This window comes from Pan paniscus, chromosome 12, assembly GCF_029289425.2.
Source record: "Pan paniscus chromosome 12, NHGRI_mPanPan1-v2.0_pri, whole genome shotgun sequence".
NCBI classification, from domain to species: Eukaryota; Metazoa; Chordata; class Mammalia; order Primates; family Hominidae; genus Pan; species Pan paniscus.
In genome coordinates this window covers 110442067-110458267 of record NC_073261.2, presented here as the reverse complement: position 1 = coordinate 110458267, position 16201 = coordinate 110442067, and the positions used below count along the sequence as shown (strand labels likewise).

The 16201-nt window shown below is 48.0% G+C and overlaps 1 long non-coding RNA gene across 1 annotated transcript in view; it reads left to right on the top strand.

Moving 5' to 3' along the window:
* LOC130541241 (uncharacterized) overlaps positions 1 to 15739 on the top strand; it is a 35392-nt gene extending 19653 nt beyond the window's left edge. The window contains exons 2-4 of the long non-coding RNA XR_008955286.1: positions 3265 to 3403; positions 10851 to 11043; positions 15232 to 15739. This is a non-coding gene — a long non-coding RNA (uncharacterized LOC130541241). The remainder of the gene's footprint in view (positions 1 to 3264; positions 3404 to 10850; positions 11044 to 15231) is intronic.
* Positions 15740 to 16201: the final 462 nt, after the last annotated feature.

Sequence of the window (16201 nt, the reverse complement as noted above, 5' to 3'; positions counted from 1 at the left end):
CAGGTCCTATAAATGGTGCCTTTGAGGAGGCTGCCCTGGTGACAGCAGGACCCTCCCTGCAGCACCCACTCGGCCACTGACTTCTGAAAGCGGGATTGTCCCTCCCCAAGCCCTGCCCTCCTGTGACATTCCTCATGCTGACCATTGTCTGCAGAAAGAGGCCATTGTCTGGGGCTGACATATCTGCTGACCAGGCACATGAAACAAGCAGAGCTTTGGGGAGGAAGAGATCCACCCAAACCAACAAAAAACCTGAGCCTAGCCTGAGGGCAGGGCTTAGACCCAGCTTGCTGAATTTCCTGATTCACTGGTGTTCTTCCCGAGAGGAAGTGCCCACCACTGTGGGAGGATCCGAGTTTTATCTCTGGGCTGGAATGACACCATCCCTGCCTTTGTGTCAACAGCACTGAGAGGCCTTGTTTAGGGTGATGTGGCCAGTGCTGAGAAGGGCTTGTTTGAAGAGAAAAAAGAAAAAAACAGAACAATGTTTATCCAGCAGGCAGCTCCTGCCAAGGCGGCCTCCTCGCTGTCCTCTCCGTAGGATGCTGCTCGCCAGGCCTTCTTGGCTGTTCCTCGGCCTTGGGTGCAGGCCGTGGGTGGGGGGACAGCCAGCTGGTAGACACCGGTATTCGATGCCAGCTCTTACAACAGGGAGGTGGGTAAACAGGCTGCTGTCCCCACCTCTCCCAGGCACCCCCTGTGGCCTTGACTGCCCAGCCCTCCCCCTAACATCTTCCCCACCCACAACTAAGTTAACTCACACCAGGGGCAGCAGAGCCTTCAGACCTGTGGCCGCTACATCCATTCTGAGCACTTGGTGCCCCCACACGTACCCTTCCCTTCGGATTTGGAATATCACCGCTGCATGCAGGCACATTGCTGAGGCCAGCTGAATTGCCTTTGGGCATTAAGCCTCAGAGAGCCTCGCTACTCAAATGGTGGTCCCAGGACCAGCAGCAGCGGTGTTACCAGGGGCTAGTTAGAAATGAAGATTCTCAGGCCCATCTTGCTGTGTCAGAATCTGCATTTTAACAAGATTGCCTGCATCTATTTGCACATTAAGTTTGAGAAGCACTGGTCTAAATCAGTGGTTCTCAAACAAGGCAGCCTATTGGAATCACCTGGGGAGCTTTTAAGTGTCTCAAAGACCAGGCAGCCTCTCCGGCCAATTATATGAGGATCTCTGGGGTGGGGGCGGTGGGGAGTGACACTGGAACATCAGTGTTTTCTCACACTTTCCAAATGACTTCAATGTGTCTCCAGGTTTGAGGCAGAGGAGCTAGGATGGGGCCCTCTTTCCCCAGTCCTTGGACTGGGTTTCTGTCAGTCACGATATCCTCACTTAGTGCAACTCAGCAACTTTTCCTGAGCATTTTCTATGTGCCAGGAACCACAACAATTGCTGAGGTTTTATCAATGGTGTTGGTACGTGTTCACTTCTGCAATGTCTTTCTGGCCCAAAGAACTCCTAGTCATCCTTCAAAGCCCAGTTTAGAAACCTCCTTCTCTGTGATGTGTTTTTTGACCTCCTGAAATGGGGAAAATGCTTCTTCCTTTTAACTCACATTGTCCTCTGCATTTTTCTATTATTGAATTTGTCATGCTGAGTCATAAACATCTATTTACCAATCACTGGACTGGGAGCCTCAAGGACAGGGACAGTATATTATTTATCTGTTGCCACGCTGGAGTGTGGTGGCGCGATCTTGGTTCACTGCAACCTCCGCCTCCTGGCTTCAAGTGATTCTCCTGCCTCAGCCTCCCGAGTAGCTGGGACTACAGGTGCACACCACCATGCCCAGCTAATTTTCGTATTTTTAGTAGAGACGGGTTTCACCATATTGTCCAGGATGGTCTCGATCTCTTGACCTTGTGATCCACCTGCCTCAGTCTCCCAAAGTGCTGGGATGACAGGCATGAGCCTGGGCTATATCTTATTTATCTTTGCATCCCGGGGTCTAGGGCAGGGCCTGGGCATAAAGCAGGTGCTCAGTAAATGCTGTTGACTGATAACATGAATGCCTGAAGGAATACAAGAATGGGTGAAGATACATTCCCTACCCTCAAAAAACTTAAATTCTAGAAGGAGAGACCATCATGTGCAAAATTAATGTGACATTAATGTCTGATGGGTGTTTGACAGAGGTTTACCCAACTTCTGTGGGAGTGCAGGGCTGGGAGAGGGCCATCGACAGTGAGATCCGGAGTGGTCCACGCTCTGCTTATTATCGCTTTTCCAGTGTATACACCAGGGATGTCACTCGAGTGGTCCTCTTTGGCTCTTTTCCTTGTTGTAGTTGGAGACAAGAAAATAGTCCAATAAATGGAAGGTAAAGATATTTTTACATTTCTAGAAGGTGCTTGTTCTGCTACATGCAGAACAGATGACTGTGGTTAGACTGTCAGGCCCTGGACCCAAGTCTGGAGAGCCTCAGATAGAGGGAGGAGTCTAATGGGCCCAGACTACTGCTAAGCAGCTGCTGCAGTCCACGCTGGCCACTATGTGTCTGCAATGGTGTAGGTTGTGGGGTGGCTGGTCACAGCTAAGATCAGGGCCCTGGCAGAGTGAAGGCCTGGCCCCTCAGAGGCAGGACGCACTGCCCAGGCTGTAGGTGTGCATCTGGCTCATGTGGGCTCCTTCCCCACAGAGGCTTCGCAAAGCTAAGCCATCCTGTCCTGGAGGAAGGGCAGAGGCCAGTCAATCAGTTAAATGGGTACAAAAAAGCAATAGAGACAGAGCAAGTGTAGGGCAGGTGCTGGAAGCTGGCGAGCACAGCAGAGGTCAGTGGGCACAAAGGTTTGAGCCAAAGGACAGCAGGCTGGAACAGGCAATGGGGAGGGACTCTGAGACACGCAGAAGGGGGTTCTGACTCTTATGGCAGAGATTTTAAGCCCCTAGGGTGGCATGATAAGGAAGAAAAGGGTTCAGTGAAGGGTAGTAGAGATGATGGGTGATTCCTTTACCTGCACAAAAGAGGAGAAAGCTGGGAGGGCTGACACTAATGCTATTATTGGCAGCTTGGCTGGAATCTCTCCCCTAGAGCAGCCCTGAGGGTCTCTCCTAGAGCTCAGTGGAGACACAGGCCGCATGGCTGCTTGGCTGCTAGCAGATACTCGGGGGTCCTGAGATATTTGGGAGGAAGGTTTCCATTTCCCTGTCTTTTCTCATTTTCCTGCACAGGCCAGGGATTCATTTTCTGCGTCAAAGATATCCGTTCTACTCTTTAGCAATGCATCTCTCTCTTCCCTTTGCACCACACACAGCCAGCTCCTGTGTAAGGAAGTCAAGATTTTCTCAAGGGAAAAATCACCCTAGAAACCATCAACTCATGACAAACGTGATCTCCAACGTTCATTGTGGAAAATAGCCTCAAGGATGAGATGATGAGGATTTTGAAGATGGGTGAGTAGGTCGTCTACTTCCCGGAGGAGAAGGAAGGCCAGGACTCTCTGGGGCATGTCCTAAATGTCCTTCTCTTCAGTTCTGACTTTTCAAATCTGTCTCTTGCTGGGGCCAGCGAGGAGGGCTGGGCAGGATGGGCACCCGAAGAGGCTGGGAGGGAAGATGCTGAATTCCAGGGGGCCCTACATCATCCTGAAGGTCAAATTCAGTGAGCCTAGTTCAGAAAGGTCCAAGGCAGATCACAGGGCTGGAAAAGGGATGGAGCTGCTGGGTGGACACTCTGTGTAGACTCTGGGATGAACTGGGAATGGGAGCCAACGTCAAGCCCAAGCCAGGGAGCCTGGTGAATGGCCTCCTTCGATAGCTGAGGAAGCCCAAACCATTCTTTTGTTGGCCACTGGGTGAGGGACACACATGGGACTGTCAGACTTGGTTCAGGAAGTTGGCAGGTACATTACCCTCCAGGAAGTCTCTCTGATAACCCCAGAGGGTGATGATCTTGCCCTCCTGGGATTCACTCTGCACTTGTACTTTCCCCTATGAGGACAGGCATGTGTCTCTCTGCCCCACCACACACAGGCCTAGTACGTTCCGCAGGGCTGGCCTGGTCTTGTCCCTTCTGTGGTCCTCTGGGTGTCCAGCTGAGGACCTGACCTACCCTGGAGCACAGTGGGCATTTCCTAAATCAAATGGACAAATGGATTGACTTATATCTTGCTAAGAGCGCCTACCTTCGGGGTGTGGAGGTAGAGACAGGAGAGAAGCTCAGGATGCTGCTCAGAACAACCCATGGCTCAGACTTCCCAACTGCAAGATGGGCAGACGGGCAGAAGAGTCCTCTCCTTGTCTGCCACCCGCATGGCGTGCTGTGAGGAGCCTGTGAGAACCTGCCCATCACCATGAGAAGTGCAACACCAACCTCAGGTGGAAGGTAGGGTCGAGGGATGGTCGGGGCTTTACCCTGTCACCAGGCTGCCAGGAGTGAGGCTGGCTCTGCTGCCGATTGTTGTCTAATCTGGGGCCAGTGACTGAGTCCTCATGCCCCAGACTCCTTATCCGCCACGGGGGCTCTTGTGAGGATTAAACGAATAAACTTACTTACATAAAACCACTCAGGCAGGGAAGTGTGCTGTGCTCCAAAGTTTGGGACCCTTACCCTGATTCCAGATTTCTCACGTTACCAGTCTTTAAAACATAATATTGACGGCCAGGCGCGGTGGCTCACGCCTGTAATCCCAGCACTTTGGGAGGCCGAGGCGGGCAGATCACGAGGTCAGGAGATCGAGACCATCCTGGCTAACATGGTGAAACCCTGTCTCTACTAAAAATACAAAAAATTAGCTGGGCGAGGTGGCGGGCGCCTGTAGTCCCAGCTACTCAGGAGGTTGAGGCAGGAGAGTGGAGTGAACCCCGGGGGGCGGAGCCTGCAGTGAGCAGAGAGCACGCCACCGCACTCCAGCCTGGGCGACAGCGAGACTCCGTCTCAAAAAACAAAACAAAACAAAGCAAAACGTAATACTGACTTCTTAAAAAAAATTAACTTTTATTTTATATCCAGAGGTTACATATGCAGGTTCGTTACATGGGTATATTGTGTGATGCTGAGGTTGGAGGTACAAATGGCCCCAGCACCCAGGTAGTGAGCACGGTGCCCAATAGGTAATTTTTCAGCCTTTGCCCCCTCCCTTCTCTAGTAGTGCCCAGTGTTGATTGTTGCCATCTTTATGTCCATGAGTACCCAATGTTTAGCTCCCACTTATAAGTGAGAATGTACGGTATTTGGTTTTTTTTCCTGTGTTAATTCTCTCAGGATTATGACTTTCAGCTGCATCCGTGTTGCTACAAAGGACATGATTTTATTCTTTTTCTGTGACTGTGTAGTATTCCATGGTGTATATAGACCACATTTTCTGCATCCAATCCATTGTTGATGGGTACCTAGGTTGATTCCATGTCTTTGCTATTGGAAATTGTGCTGTGATGAACATATGAAAGCATATGTCTTTTTGGTAGAATGATCTATATTCCTTTGCGAATATATCCAGTAATGAGATTGCTGGGTTAAATGGTAGCTGTTTTAAGTTATTCGAGAAATCGTCAGACTGCTTTCCACAGTGGCTGCACTAATTTACATTCCCACAAAGAATGCGTGGCCTTTTCTCCGCAGCCTCTCCAGCATCTGCTATTTTTTGATTCTTCAATTATAGCCATTCTGACTGGTGTGAGATGGTTTTGATTTTCATTTCTCTGATGATTAATGATGTTGAATATTTTTTCATATAAAACGTAATACTGACTTTGAAGGGCAGTCCTGCCCCATCCCACCAACGGCATTCCTTGTGGGACACAGGAATGGGACATGCTGTGGTCTATTTGCAGAAACTTTACAAATAAGTCTGGTTAGTTAGTAGGATTTGCCCATCATCAGAGTAAAGTCACTCAGGAGCTTAAGGCAAAACAAAACAAACAAAGACAAAACAACACACACAAAAAATCCCAAGCTCTAATTTATTTTTTATTTGTTTGTTTTGTTTTTTTTTTCTTTTGAGACAGAGTCTCCTTCTGTCACCTAGGCTGGAGTGCAGTGGTGTGATCTCGGCCCACTGCAAGCTCTGCCTCTCGGGTTCACGCCATTCTCCTGCCTCAGCCTCCCAAGTAGCTGGGACTACAGGTGCCCACCACCATGCCTGGCTAATTTTTTTGTATTTTTAGTAGACACAGGGTTTCACCGTGTTAGCCAGGATGGTCTTGATCTCCTGACCTCGTGATCCACACGCCTTGGCCTCCCAGAGTGCTGGGATTACAGGCGTAAGCCACCGTGCCAGGCCTAATTTATTTTTTAAAACATTTTATTTACGTCAAAAATTCCATTTCAGGGCTGGGCACAGTGGCTCATGCCTGTAATCCCAGCACTTTGGGAGACCAAGGCAGGCAGATCACCTGAGGTCAGGAGTCCGAGACCAGCGTGGCCAACATAGTGAAACCCCGTCTCTACTAAAAATACAAAAATTAGCCAGGCATAAAAGTAGGTGCCTGTAATCCCAGCTACTCAGGAGGCTGAGGCAGGATAATTTCTTGAACCCGGGAGGCAGAGGTTTCAGTGAGCCGAGATCGCACCACTGTACTCCAGCCTGGACAACAAGAGTGAAACCCCATCTCAAAAAAAAAAAAAAAAAAAATGTGCGTTTCAGAATAATGGCACTTTTCCCTCAACATCTTTGCAGATTTCAGACTATGGTACAGTCCTCCAGGTAGGTGGGTTGTTGCTGAGTTGTCGTCATGTAGTTTTATCAGTCAGTCCACAACTGTTTGCTTCCCAAGAACCTACTGTGTACTTAGCATTGTGTTCAGGCTGTGGAACACCAGGGGGTGGACACGTGCTCACACCCTTCAGAGACACATAGTGTGACTCTCACTCCTGAAATGAAACCGGGCGTGCTTGGTGCCAAGTGTATGACACAGTTGGGCGTTTAGGCCAAATGAGAACTGAGGGGGCCCAGAGTTCATCAGGCACCTCTGTAGTAGGAATGCTGCTCACAGAAGGGTCTTGCAGGCTTTGTCAATAGACAGAGCAGGAGGACGCTCCACAACCGTGAAACATCGTAATCGTGGCTGACAGACATGTAGTGCTTACTTTGTGCTTTGCCCTGTTGGAAGAGCTTCTCATATCTAAGCTCAGTTAAATGTCACTACAGCCCCATGAGAGAGCTACTTTTATGATTCTCACGTTACAGAGGAGGACACTGAGTGTTTCAATGATTTGCCTAGGTTCACACAGCATGTAAGTAGCAGAGCCAGGATCAAACCAAGACTTTGATAAAGTCTTCTCTTTTGTTCAATTTTTTTCCCCTGTTCCTTTTATACTTGCTCTGGACTAGAGAATTTGATAAACTCTTAACCATCCCACCAGACAGTCCCTCCTTGGATGGGGTCATCTGACTATATTCATGATTAATAAATGTAGATGATTTTAGCAAGAAAAATGTCCAAAACAATGTGAGCTGAGATGCTAAAGTGAGATGTTTGGGTGAATTGGGAAAGAACAAATGTGACACATGATATGACCCTTTGGCATGTAGCTGTGGTTCATACAGATGGAGTTAATGGAGAATGACCAGGAGCTGGAATATGTGAGAGCCAGAGTCCAGGAACAGTGTTCATAATAAACGCCATTTACCAGGTACCCAGGACTGCACTGGGTGCAGGCATGTGTCTTATCTCACTCCATCCTCAGAGGTGCCCCCAAGGGAGAAATAATCCCCTCATTTTGTTGATGAGGAAACTGAGGCTCAGTGAGGTGAGGGGCTAGGATTTGAGCTCCTTTCCATCTGGCCTCCATGCCAAGCCCTTTCCAGCTGTCACGGACTGATTTGTATCTCCTCTCCCCAGCTCATGTGTTGCAGTCCTAACCACCCCTGGTGCCTCAGAATGTAACTGTATTTGGAGATAGGGTTTTAAAAGAGGCAATCAAGTTAAAGTGAGGTTATTAGAGTGGACCCTAATCCAATAGACTGATATTCTTATAAGAAGAAGAGATTAGGACACAGACACGCACAGAGGAAAGAACAGGTGAAGGCAGGGAGAAGACGGCCATCTATGGGCCAAGAAGAGAGGCCTCAAAAGAAACTGATTCTGCAGATACCTTGATCTTGGACTTCTTGCTGGCAGAACTGCAAAGAAATAAAGTTTTGCTATTTCAGTCATTCTGTCCGTGGGTCTTTGTGATGGAAGCCCTGGAAAGCCAACATGCCACCCTATTACGTTGCCTCCCAGCAAGTCCAGGTCTTAGATAGTAAGTGGCACGCTGCACTGGTACTTCAAGGCCTGGATCTACCATCTCAGATTTAAGATGACACAGGGCTCCCCTGCACTGGAAGCTTAGCACATCTGGGCCACACACCACCTTCTGCCTTGCCTTGGGAATGAACTTCTAGTACACACAGAATGGGTGAGTGTGTGAGAAAGTCCCATAGAAAGCCTTCCCAGGTGGGCACAGGGACCGAGGGGACTGGAGGCAGTGAGAGGAGCTGCGATGTGAGGGTCAGTGCTCTGTGGGGGTCTTCAGGACTCTGTGATGCCATCTACTCTTACAGCCCACAGCAAAGGGGAAAGGTGCTTGGTTTATCATATGCTCACAAGCCAGAAGGCCATGGGCTCAGAGGACTGCAGAGAATAGAGCCTAAAGACTCCATCTGACACTCCTGTCTTCCAGGACCAGGGAGAAGCTGAACATGCTCTGTCTTGGCAAAGCCAGGGCAGACCCCAGTATGGGGCTCCATTCTGAGCCCTCACTGTGTGTGGAATAGGTCATGCCTGCATCCACCAGAGGATGAATAGAGGCTGGAAGCAAGCAGGTCAGCTGAGGAACCAGGCTGGAAATGGGGCTGCACCATCTCCATGGGGGAATGGGGGATGACCTGGATTCTGACTCCTTCCAGCTCCAAGTCAATTATTCATGCAGTAGACAGTCTTTGTGTTGGGAAGTCAGGCTTCAGCACATGCCCTTTGGAAGAAAGCATCTACTTCTTGGCGTTTCAGGCCTTTTATCATTTCCCCCAATCTTTCCTAATCTTACTCTTTCCCCTTTCCCTGCATGTCCTCTGCTCCTGCCACGTTGTCCTGCTTACCATCCCTGCATCACACCTTTTCATTTACTCATTCTTGAATTCATTGATTTATTTTTTAAAAAATTTTTATTGAGCACCTACTATGTGCTGTGCTAGAGGAGCTGGGAACTCAGAATCGAGCAGGACTTGGTCCATGCCCTTGATAGGTTTTGGTCTAGAAAGGAAGGCAGACCTGTGTGTTCACCCTGTTGAGCACACAATACCAGGGTGCTGTGTTTTATCAGAAAGTGCTGAGGCTATGAAAGGGTCTAAATGACTTCCCAGGCTAGGGGCAGGGCACCAGAGAAGGCTCCTAGAAGACATATGGTAGAGTTGGTCAGACGAAGAAGTAGAGAGAGAACATTCCACAGAGAAGATCAGCACACACAAAGGCCTAGGGTCAGAGGGCCCTTGGTGCAGTTGAAGAACTGAGTGGCCACCACTTGCAGTCTGAGTCATACCCTAGAGCTGTGGGAAGCCCGTGGGCTTGTTTTGTGTTCGGCCAGTGTTGATACATCACTATTCATGGAGCTCTCTCTTTTCTCTTTACCTATAGCCCTTACCATCATGGAGCTTTTAGTCTGGAGCAGGGGTTGGCAAACCTTTTTTGTAAAGGGCCAGGTCATAACTGTCTTAAGCTTCGCAGACCATATAGTCTCTGTTGCAACTCCTCAACTCTCCCATTGTCCTGTAAAAACAGCCACAGGCAATATGTAAATGAATGAGTGTGGCTGTGTGCCAGTAAAACTTTATTTACAGAACCTGGTGGTGGGTTGGATTTGGCTCCTGGGCTATGACTTCTGATCTAGAAGAAAAGATAGACCTTGAACAAATCTTGATAACCTGGTGGCGGCTCTCAGCAATGATTTTTCTTCCACTTTCTGGACCACAGTGCAGAGGGTTGAGTTACTCCGCAGTTCATGAAACATTACCTCATTGATTCATGCCAGGCTCCTCTTCTCATTTATCCACTTAGTTTAAATTCCCATCCCATCCCCCTCTTCTCATAGGCAAGTGCTCCAACGCATCTGCTTTGTATCCTTGAAATTACATGCATCTCTCTAAAGCACGTTGCCTTGTGTGATGTACTCTAAACTTATATAAATGATATTGTGCTATCAACTGTTCTGTTTCTTACTTTTTCCCCGTTCAGCATTGTGTTTTTAAAATCTAAGGTGTGTGTACATCTAGTTAATTGTTTCCACATGCTGCAAAAAATTTCACATCGTACATCACTAAGTTTTCCTTACTCATTCCTCTGGTGATGGCCACTGAGTTTGCTGCTAGTTGCCCCCAACTCCTGCTCACTACAAGCATCCTCCTGAGTTTCCTGTGTGGATGCTGCACACCCCTGGCTTTCCCCCTTGGCATGCCCCCTTGTTGTAACATTTGTCCACTGGATGGGATCTGGTAAGCCTGGTGCTCAGTAGAGCCAATAGTATCCGGTGAATGAATTAGTTTTCCCAGAAAGGACTCTGCCAGCTTCCTTTTTGTCTGTCAAACAGCCTAGTAGAACACTTGGTATGTCCTGGTTGTCCCCAAACAGCAGATTTAGCCCCCATCCTGGCAGCAGCTGTTCTGTGGGGCGTCTTTTCCCTGGCAAAGCGCTTTCCCATTATTGCTTCTTATGAAGTGACTGACTGTTAGGTGGGCTGATTCTTTTTCATATTGCAAACTTGGGGAGCATGATGGCTAATTTTGTATGTCAGTGTGGCTAGGCTAAGGTGCCCATTTGTTTGGTCAAATGCCAGTCTAGATGTCACTGTAAAGGCTTTTTTTTTTTTTTTTTTTTAGATTAACATTGAAGTCAGTAGATTCTGAATAAACATATTATCCTCCAGGTCTTAAGAGAAAACATTGAGGTCCCTCGAAGATGAAGAAATCCTCATGAAGATGAATCCAAAGGTGGATTCAATTCCAGCTGTCTTTGGACTCAAGACTGCAACATCAACACTTCCCAGGGTCTCCAGCCTGCCCACCTCTCCCGCAAATTTCAGATTTGCAAGTATCCACAGTCATGAGCAATTCCTTAAAGTAAATATTTCTCTGTTTCTTTCTGGATATGTATAGGTTGTTTCTCTGGAGAATCCTGATTAATACATGAAGGGTCAAGATAAGTCTACTCCAGGGTAAGATCTTTCACATGATATTTAAGACTTGAAAGGGACTTCAGGAGACTCTGTCTGTGACAGCATCTAGGAGTGACTCCCAGCAGGTGCCACCCTACACAGACGTGGGAAGTGCCAGCTGATGTTCCTCAAATCTGAGTTGAATCAGTGGGCTTTAAACTCAATGAAGACCCGCATCATTTCTTTCCTCCATCTGACTTTAGAATGTAAAATCCCTCCAGTGGATTCAGGGACCAAGCCTCACTTAAGCCTTGATCATTATGAACCACTTGTGAGACTAAGCTTAGCCAGCCTACAAGGATCACAGCAGCAAGCCACATAGTGCTTTATTGCATGGCCTCTCAGAGCACACAGCACCATACAATGGTTCCAAGGGGAAAGGCAGTCTGCCATCTGATCCCTGTTATTTTTTCAATTTATGCAACACCTATTACCGGGTGCCAGGCACTCAGTAAACTGCTTTTAATTTTCACAACAACCTTGCAAAGGCAGCCCCCTTAGTTCCATTTTATAGATGAGGAGATGGAGCTGGTGTTGTTAAGTCACTTGTTAGGAGCATTCAGAGGTGGGTAGTGAAGTCGGATTCAAGCCCAGGTTTGGGTTGTGAGGCCTGTGATCAGCCCATTGTGCCTCGAATTTTATTCATTCATCTATCCATCTATCCACCCACCCACCCCACCCATCCATCCATCCATCCAGCCATCCTCTCTTCAGTGCCAGGGTATGTTCTAGGAGTGGGAGGATCTGGAATAAGATATTTCCTTTTTCTTCAAGGGGCTCACAGGCACATTGAACAATAATGGGATGGTGAGACAGTCCTGACTTGGGGCTGTGGGCAAAATGAGCGTAGAAGTGAAGACACTATTCTTTCCTGGGGTTGTTGCGGGAGGCTGGTAGTTTCAGCGGGAGAGTGTGGCAGAGCTCCCAGCCCTATATGTATACAGGGGGCCATTGGTGGCATTGGAGGAGGGGCTGCCCAGGTGGAGTGGGGACCCCAGAGGCAGCAAGGACATTGCAAGAAGAGGGAAGAGTATGTGCAGAGGCTGTTTGGAGAGCTGGTCACTGGGCTGGGGTGGGTGTGCAGAGCCTGTGCTCAGGGATGAGGTGGATGAGGCTGGAAATGCAGGCAAAGGAAAGAGCTGGAAGGCTGTGCTGAGTGTCCTGGACTCAGCCATCATCCTGGGGATCACCTGGGGCTTTTGTTGTGGGCCAAGACAAGGGTGAGGCAAGTGAGACACTCATTTTAGGTGCAAATTTTAAGGAGAAGCCAAAAAAACTCAGTTACAAGATAAATGATAACAAAAATCAGTGCAAAAATGTCCATGATGAGCAATGGAGCGAAGAAACTTTGAAATGAGGACAGGAGTTGACCCTGCACTTGGATGGCTCACCTTGCTCATCTCAACCAAAACCTGGCCCTGCTTTTGTTAAAGACCCAGATTCCTGGTTCTCCCCATGGACCTGCTAGCTCAGGCTCTGCAGAGGAGAGGCCCTGTTATTTCCTAGTGCCCCGGGTGATCCTCACAGTGGTGTTTCTTCTTTCTAAACTGGTTCGTGGTTAACAACACCTATGGACACTCAGTAAAAACAGAGATTCTTGAGTCACTCCCAGACCTTTTGCATCTGAATCTGCCATAAAGCAGCCCAGAAGGCTGGAGATTGAGCACGGGCCTAGGGAGCTTCACACTGTCTGGGCAAGAGGGCAGGCAGTGGGGAATGAAGAGGAGGCTTTTAGGCCAATGGGTCTTGCTTTGCTTGGCCCATATATGGGTGCCATTCTGGCTGAGTTTTCCCACTTTTCAATTTCCAAATGGGAAAATGTCCTTGTTGTTAAAGACTGTACACTACACCCCTACAGTAGGTATTCTAAGAGACTGCTTACACAGAAAGCCCCAACTCCTGGCTCAACTTTCAAGGCCTTGCACGTGTGGCCCTCCCTCTCTCTCCAACAGGCTGTCAGCCCAGGACCTCATCATTGTCTCCATCAGGGCTTCCTGCTTGAAGCCTCTTCCCAGGCAGGTCCCCCTGCTAAAGCACCTCGCCATCTCCCCTCTACTACTCTCAATGCTGCTCCATCCTTAAGGCTCAGCTGGGCCCTTCCTCCCCAGGAAGCACCTCCACCCCCCAGAATGCCACTGCCATGGCGACTGTTCTGTCTTCTGAAGTCTCCACCTCTCCCTCTGGCAAGAACAGTTCTGTCTCTGCTTTCACATGTTCTTGTGTCTTTGTCCTACCCTCGAAGCTTCCTCTGGTTCTTCTGCCTTCCAGGGGTGCTCCTCTAGAAGCAGCGGGGCACTCCCCAAGTTTCATGGCTGCAGAGTCCGAAAACTTGGCTCGAAGTCTTGGCTCCACCTCTTCTGGTGACCTTGGACACATCCTCTGCCCTTTGGTTTCTTGGCACAAGATCTAGCTACCTCAGTGGGGATGTGAGAGCCGGAGGAGATGGTGTCACTTGCAGGGGGAAGTGCATGATGCTAATGAGGTCATTACCATTTCTAAGTTGGAAGCCCTCAAGCATTTGCCGAGGGTAGTGCGGGCATCTCAGGACTCCATCTTCCCCTCCTCGTGGACAGCAGTTCCGGGAGCCCCAACTCACTGGCTGGGGACTTGCCTCCCAAACCAGCACCTTGTCCTCTTCAGCAGGAGGTCGAGGGGGTGATTCTAGCCATCCATTCTTTCCACGCATAGGGCAAACTTAGGGTGGAAATGTTTTGAAAGGGCTTGTTGATAGCTTACTTTATTCTACAATAAGAGATTTTACAAAGATTCAAAGGGAGGTAGAGAAAGTTCATTTTAAAATGTCTTTGATTCAGTTTTTAGGATTCCAGGAGCTTCTGGAAAGCAGGCTTTTATGGAAGGGCACTTGGAAGGAGGTGTGTGTTTTAAATTGCTCTGCAACATGAACATTTTTCAAAGAGACACAGTTCTCTCTTCAAGTGCCACACTAGGAGAAACAAATGCTGTCTGAGTCAGGTGCTCTGTCCTGGCGGCATGGGAGGTGCTGGGAGGCCCAGGATGGAATCGGGGAGCCGGGACCCAGATCCGATCCTCTTGTGTGTTCTGGTACCGGATGCTGGTGTTGGCTGAACAGACCCTGCTCGTGGTTTCATCTCGGTAAAGACAGAGTAAGGGGGGCTTGTTTCTTTGTGTAGAGAGCCTGCTGGTGAGTACGAATGGAAAACTCAATTATCAGTAAGGTTAGGGGCAGGGTGAGAGGTCAGAGCCGAATGCCCGCGCTTCCTCTGGGTGCTGAGAGAGCTGCTCCTGTCTGCACTGCTTGGGAGGAGGATGCATTGATCAGGGTCAAAGGTTGTGTGTCATCAAAGGCGGTCCAGGAATAAAGGGAGCCCTTCCTTCCCAGGGATTCTAGGATGGCCTGTGGAAACCCAAGGCAATTCATGCTCAGATGTGCCTCATACCCAACAAGTCTAGAATTCTTATTACAAAATTCACAAGAGAATGTTGCTTTATCTTAGGATAGCTTTCAAAGACTTAGGACTTGAAGGTGGAGAGTTTGGAAACCCTCTCCACCTATCCTCCTCAGCCAAGAATTCTCCCCCTCTGGGGCAGAGGCTACACATGTCTTCCTTTTTTGAGGAAAAAAACAAAAACAAAAACAAAAAACAAAAACAAAACAGTTCATTAAAAAGTTCTTTGTATAAGTCTGGACACCCCAAAGATAGGACCCTAGCTGCCCTTGTTTCACACTTATCTTTTCCCATGGGAATATTTCCTTTGTAGATAAGAAAAAACCACACACACAGTAACTTGAGAATTGGAAGTTAAATTTGAACAATAACATGGCTAAAGGATTGTGTAGAGAAACCATAAAGATGGGAAGAAAAAAAGAAAGACGATCTACCAAAAGACAGAGAGGTAAAAAGAAAGACAGAAATTTAGAGGGAAGGAAAGGAAGTTTATGTGTGAACCCAGAAGAAAAAAAAAATGCCACACGGGCAGATGCAGCCAACTATCATCTGCTGATTTAAAATATGACAAACATTCCCAATTGCAAGATTCGGAACTAGAGGGGAGAAAGGAGTTTTCCAGCAGATATATATATTTTTCTATAATCATTTCTTGTTTTTTACAGTGAAGTGTAAAAAATGAACAAGGAGGCCCAATGATGCATCTGCTTAACTTTTCAGTTGTCAATGCAAATTAAGCACAAAGAGGACAGTGTTGATGACGTATCAGGAATATTTTTTACTTCCGGAGCAGGTCTGAGTCCCAGCGGAAGACTGAGGCCGACTGAGCCAGAGGCACCACTTCAATAGGTCACTGGTCTCTGCAGGGAAAGGAAAAGGTGTGAGAGTTCTCCCTGCATAGATGCTATTTGTGACTTGGATGTTTTCTTTCTAATACAAATGCATCAAAGTGTTCACAGGAATCTAGCTACATGCAAGAAGTCTGGATTATCTGCCTGAGAGAACTGGCTAGTATCTCAACCATGAGCACCAGAACCCATTTCTAGATTACTAAGAAATGAGCACAAAAACACTGTGTATAAGGCTCTGTGTTCCTAGAACTTTCTAAATTTCACTTAATGCAGGTTAACTTCATCAACCCTGGTGAAAATGCCACCTCCTCGTGAGGAAGGCTTCCCCATTTGCTCTGTCTCAGAGACACTTGACTCCATGGACTTCTCTGCAATTCTGTTCTGTGTAGGACTGCCTAGTGCCTAGCCTTCTTGTGATGTTCCTTGCTTATGTCTTGTCTCCCCATTTGATTTGGAGGGTCCTGGGCAGGGACCACTGGGCTGGGCTATAGTAGGCCCCCTGTAAAGACCTGTTGAGTAATTAGAAGAGACAGTGGCCCCATCTGGGTGAATCCTGAATTTAATCAATTTCCTGGATCCTTGTTTATCTTGCAAGTAGGATAAGAATGTCATTGAAATCCTATCATGTAGTCATGGAAGGGCTAATACAGTCAGTGTAGTGCTACTCACTAAGCATGCTGTTTAGCTCAGCGGTTTTTTGTTTTGTTTTGATAACAAGACTGTCTCGATGAAAGAAGCAGGGCATTGTTTAATATTCTAATGCAGGCTCCTTATTTCATGACAT